This window comes from Nansenia antarctica (assembly GCF_963989245.1).
Source record: "Nansenia antarctica genome assembly, chromosome: 4".
Lineage (NCBI taxonomy): Eukaryota > Metazoa > Chordata > Actinopteri > Argentiniformes > Microstomatidae > Nansenia > Nansenia antarctica.
The window spans coordinates 46,938,195-46,944,194 of NC_137689.1; positions in this window are offsets into that span (position 1 = coordinate 46,938,195).

Here is a 6,000-nt window from a genome sequence, read left to right on the forward strand (position 1 = left end):
TGGGCCTTTGTGGTTCTATAGTACCATGATGTTACGGCATAGTCGAAGTGACATTGAATGAGAGCTCCTGATAGGGTCCTCAGTGTGTTTTTACTGACAAGTGAGGATATCCTGTACAAGAATCTAGTTCTATGGTTCACTTTTTTGATTACTTATTAATGTTACCCACTTTTATTTTAAAATTTTCAGCCTTTCTGAGTTTAGATGGGGATCCGTATAGGATGGTTTCAGTTTTACCTAGGTGTATTGATAGTTTATTGTCAGCTAGCCAGATGCAGATTCTACTCAGTTCAGTGCTTAGCGCTTTTTCCACCTGCAATATGTCCCTGTCAGAGACCAGCAGAGCCGAGTCATCCGCGAACAGGAACAAATTGCAATCACATGCTGATGACATGTCATTCACACATATATTAGGAACAGTAAAGGTCCCAATATGCTTCCTTGTGGAACGCCGCAGGTCACTGGGAGGGGGGGGGACTGGCTGATCCTATTTGCTGTAGATGGGTGGTTTGATGTGATGATCACACGATCGGTCGGTCATACTGTATATACCTTTTGCAAGTTTACTGATTGCGTGCCAGTCTCGTAATTTTAGTTACGTAGGTTATTTTATTTAATTGTTGCTCTTGTAAGTGTGCCGGGTTGGTGCCAATTATTGACCTGTGTGCATTGTAATGCACAACTTGGCTTCTCCATGCTATAAAGGGGTGGTTTAAAAAATAAAACACAGAAAATAGATGACAGGTTTGTAATAAACCAGCTTCGCCTGTGTTATGTTATTTGCTGCATTCTGATAATTTTAGGTCTAATCTTCATCAGTAGGCTACGTGTCCAATTTAGCCTCTGCCACCTCCTATGCATGTCAGTGTTGCATGACGAATACCATAGCATATTGGATTATCAAAAATAGTTAATAATAATTGTGCCCCCCCATGCAGTTCATTGGCCCACCCTAAGACTGGGCCCTGGTGACGGGTCTGACCGGAAATATCAGTCACAAACATTTGAACAACTTCAAAGTCCAATATATGGTAGATAGTCTTATATTTGTTCTGCTGTATTATCTGTGCAGACCTGTATAAAGGCAGACAGGTGGAAGAGGGTCAAAGATAGGGAATGCTTTGGGGGGAAGCTGGTTCTATTGGCTCTTCTTTCACCATTTCATTCTGTTCTGTATGCTAGATCTGCACCATGAATGACTATTTTCCTGCATTCGCTGTTTGCTCTACATTGTTTATTCCCTGGGGTTCTGGATGGACAGTACGTAGCCGAGGTGACTTGGAGAAACCATTGGATAATGATCTGCGTTATTAAAGATCACCTGCAGGCAGGAAATGTTTGGGGTTGGGTGGGCAGAAATGTGTAAAAAAAAAAAAAAATCAACATGTTTAATCATTGTAATGTGTAACTTTTGAATAAAAATACTTGAAAAAAAAAAAAAAAAATCACCTGCAGTAACATTTGTTGAAAATTCTGCCAAGAGACAATAGAGAACATGGGGTGGATGTGGCGGCTGTAGCGCAGGAGGTAGAGCAGGTGTCTAATGATCACAAGGTTGGCAGATCGGCGGTTCAAGCCCCGGCTGGCCACATGTCAAAGTGTCCTTGGGCAAGACACCGAACCCCAAATTGCTCCCAGTGAGCAGGCCGGCGCCTTGCATGGTAGCTTGGCCGCCATTCACAGTGTGAATGTGTGTGTGAATGGATGAACGAGAGGCCGTTGTAAAGCGCTTTGGATAAAGGCGCTATATAAGTGCAGTCCATTTACAACATTTCCCTAGGTTTCAGAGCGCCCCAACTCACAGGTGCTTAAATGGATGTGCCCTCTAATCTGGAAAACAATCAGAGTGGAGACATAAAGAGAGTCGCCAGCAATATAAACTGATGGAATTTTTATGTCTAATAATAAAATCATTTATAACATAACATAAAAAATGCCTTTGGTAGAATCACTTTCTGTTTCATTGTATGCATCATGTAGGGTCACCTTTGCAACAGGGTTTCAGTTAGGTAGATACTGCTTTCTTCCAGCAGATGATCAGGTAGGATTTCGACATCAGGATGTATTTAAAAGAAAACATGCTTGGCTCTATTGAAGATGAAACAACAAAAGTACTGTTGCCTGTCTCAATTACTGTAAGCGTATACACATTACAAGTTATGATAAAGTAAAGACCTATTTCTGTCAGAGGATACAGTGCCTTTGAGATCTTGAGTTTGTAACTATGGGAACATTCTGACCTTCTACTGTGCTTAAAGGCAACACGGCTGAAATATAAATTATATTAATATTTCATGACTTGAATGACCAGTCGTCTCAGAGCACCATTTTTACAGTGATACATTTCATTGACAATTTCTCTTAGGTTACCCTGGTGGGGTCGCTTGCCCTTCAAGATGATGAATAGCTTTTATAAAGGACTTTATTGCAGTTGTTTGATATCACACTTATATTTCATAAGCAATAAAGATGATACATGGGCTTACAGTGACCATTAATCAGAGGGCAAATATTGAAAACCAAGTGGTTGAATGTGACTGCATCTACAGAGAATAAAAATAACATGGCAAGAGATTTTTGCTGAAAGTTACCCTTCTACTCCATCTTAAATGTGTACACAGCCATTAGTATTCATGCACATTTCAACATTACTCTTACTATGTTTTTTTTTATCTCTTGAAAGGCACAGTTCTGAATAACATTTTACTTCCCTAAGTGCTGAATGGCATATCTTTTGGGGTCTTTATAAAAGCTCTTATCCTCCATTAAGAAGCAAGAGACGAACCAAAAGGTTACCAGGATCAGAGTGAGATGATTGGTTTCTAAAGGGCCAAGCCCCCCTTAAGAGAGTGCTCACTGGTCAGTCCTCATATCATGACCATGACACTCCATTACCCAGGTGCAAAGGCAATGTTTATCATTTCATCTAAAACCAGTAAAATCAGAACTATGGAATTGAATTTTCTTTACCGATGCAAAGCCATGACCCACCATTAGATGAGTTCAAAGCCACTCAGTCCCTTAAAAGGTAACAGGAAATCCAGTAATAGGGTGTGTGATAAAAAAAAAAGTCAAATAAAAATCAAGTGCAACCATGAAATAGGACAGGAAGAATATGGACACTGTGGCAGGATGTAGATGTTGTCAACAAATAGTGTCGTTTTCAACAAATACTGTAGTATTTGTAGCACATTAAACCTGACTTGATCAGTACTTGATTAAATCGCATTTAACCCCTCCTATTTTAAGTTCTGTTCAGATTGTAAGCCTACCTTCCAGTGGACAATACCTGGGAAAACATGGGTAAATAAACGGACTATCTGAGGTGTCTCTACACAAAAAGATGCCATCTTGGTAGCATCCCTATATTATTATTTTGGGTGTACAGATGATACCTCACAAAGCTTCTGGGTCACATCAACCCTAGTACCTCAGGCAGCTGATGTTTGATGTTGTCTAACAGATCAGCCATGGAAACATTTTTGACTCCCCTTCTACAAACGGGAGTAGCCTATACCCTTTCCCAGACACTCGTCAAAAGCGAAATCGTCACCGTTATGACAGCTGATCAAATCTATATTTAGCAATCATAACACAGATGGAGATTTAAAAATAAAAAAAATGCAGCAGGCCTCAGAGGACCTGACCTCTGGGTTCGAGTGCCCAGGGATTCATTGTGAAGCTAATCCTGTTTTATCCAGCAGGACCCTAAAATAAACCCACTGCTCTGAATGAGCTTTAATCCCTATCTTCAAGGCCATGTTTCAGCTTTGAGTGGGCCCGTTATGTCATATATAAAACTATAGAGCTAAAGCCAAGCAAAAATTAGGCAGAGGGAAAAAGAGAGAAAGAAATTAGCACAAAGTACCTTAAAAGGGTTCCCATTTTTAAAATAATTTACTGTAAATGTTTATATTGTGTAACTCATGCATGCATGCACACACCCCCACACACATACACACACAGTTAGGTAAGGTTAGGTTGAAGTAGAGATACTGAGCTTTTATTTGACGGTATTTGTGTACAAATTACAACACTGTTTATGCATCGTCCCCCTTTCAGGGAACCCAAAAATGATGGGACAGATTTATCAAATGTCCAAATGAAGCCATGTTTGTCCATGTTTAGTTTGGCTGACAAATCCTTCTTGCATGCAATAACTGGCTAATGTCTACGACCTATTGACCCCCACCAGACTCTGGGTATCTTCTTTGGTGATGCTCTGCTAGGCCTGGGGCCTCATTTATAGAACGTGCTTAGATCAAATTTTGATCTTACCCGTGTCGTACGTAGAAAACCACGTCAACGTAGTGATTTATACAATTTCAACGTGAGTCAATTTGATCGTGGAAACGATCGTAGCTCGACGTCGAGTATTCAACTTGCTTACGCACATTACCTACTGGTTATGCGGAGTTATTACAGGCATGTGAGCCGCACTGCCTAGTGTAATTCATGCAAGTGGCTCGTAATAAAATTAACGATGTTGTTATCAGCCGAGAAAATGAGTTTAATTCAAGATTTAAAAGGAACTGATGTTTATGACTGTATTTCAGTCTTCCTTTATATCCCTCCGGAGCTGTCTATCTCCCCTTCAACATGCCTAGTGCGTTCCACAACGGACCTTGCCCGGCCACGCGCTAAATTATACTTGATGCTAAAATTGTCCTCTTTTGATAAAATCCACCACCTCCCCTGATTTTCTTTTACAACTTGAGTAGAGTATAAGCATGTGCCTGGTTAGTTGTCATGATCAAACGTTACAAATGCAACTTACCGAGAAGCCACCCTACTCTGCCCTCTCCCACTTCCAGACGAACGCCTACCCTATATAGCACTTGTCTTAATTCAGCCGCTATAATTGAGCCGCTATCACAGGGCGTTAATACAAACCTCATTCACCTGCGTTCATTTTACCTGTGTTGGTATTTATAGAAGGAAGCACGTACGCAACTTTAAACCATCTCAGCCCGTTTTATAAATAATGCTTACGTCCGTTTAGAAAAATGTGCTTACGTGAAAGTCAAAGATGACGTTCAAGTACTTTTTTATAAATGAGGCCCAGGGTCTGGTGAAAAAGTCCTCAAGTGGGGCAAGGTCATTTTTCTGTTTTTTTCCAGATAATGAAAGTGCAGATTGTAAGCTTTCAAGGAATGTGTCATACATTGACATTTGTTGAAGAAGATATGCTCATTTAAATGTTGGTACACCTCAAACCGGAGAAACTCAAACCGGAGAAGCTCACTCTGAATCAAAAGACACGCAAAACAGCTGCTAGTAGCTAGCAGCTCAGACCCTTTGCTATGACACTTAAAATTTGCTAAAATGCTAAAATGTCTCAGAAAGTTGAATTGAGTCATTTTAATGCAAGAATAATAGTTCATGTAATTTTGGAATTAATGTATTGTATTATAGGGTCTCTGATTTGCACAGAAATCAAATACACACTGTGTGGATCAATTTGTCATTACAAACTGAGCAAATGGAGACGAACAAAACTGCTCAGGAATGCGTTCCTGAGGACTGCAGAGATAATAATAATAATATACAAAGTTGAATGGTGGAGAGGAGAAAGAAAGCATAGTCGATAGGACAACATCATCTCAGTCACTGTACAACATTGGTCTATAACCAAGTGGCTAACATAATCCCTTAATGGAAAATAATCTATGAATTCAAATGTACAGCAAAGAAAGTGGTTGGAAATGTGTTTATTTGGTTTTACTACAAAGCACTTTAGTGCAAGTTTAGTGCAAATCCACCACAGTTTCCACCATCTCGAAGAATAATTGTAGTTACAGCAAGTTATGGGTATGTTTGTCACTGTCAGGGACTGGGGAGTTTGTCAGGATAAAGAAGAAAACATATGAAATGCTGAGTTGGTAGTGACATCCTAATCTACACAGTGTGTCCTATGCAAATCAGAGACCCAAATCTGAAAAAGTGAATGGGACTGAATACTTTACAAATGCACTGTATATATATATATATATATATATA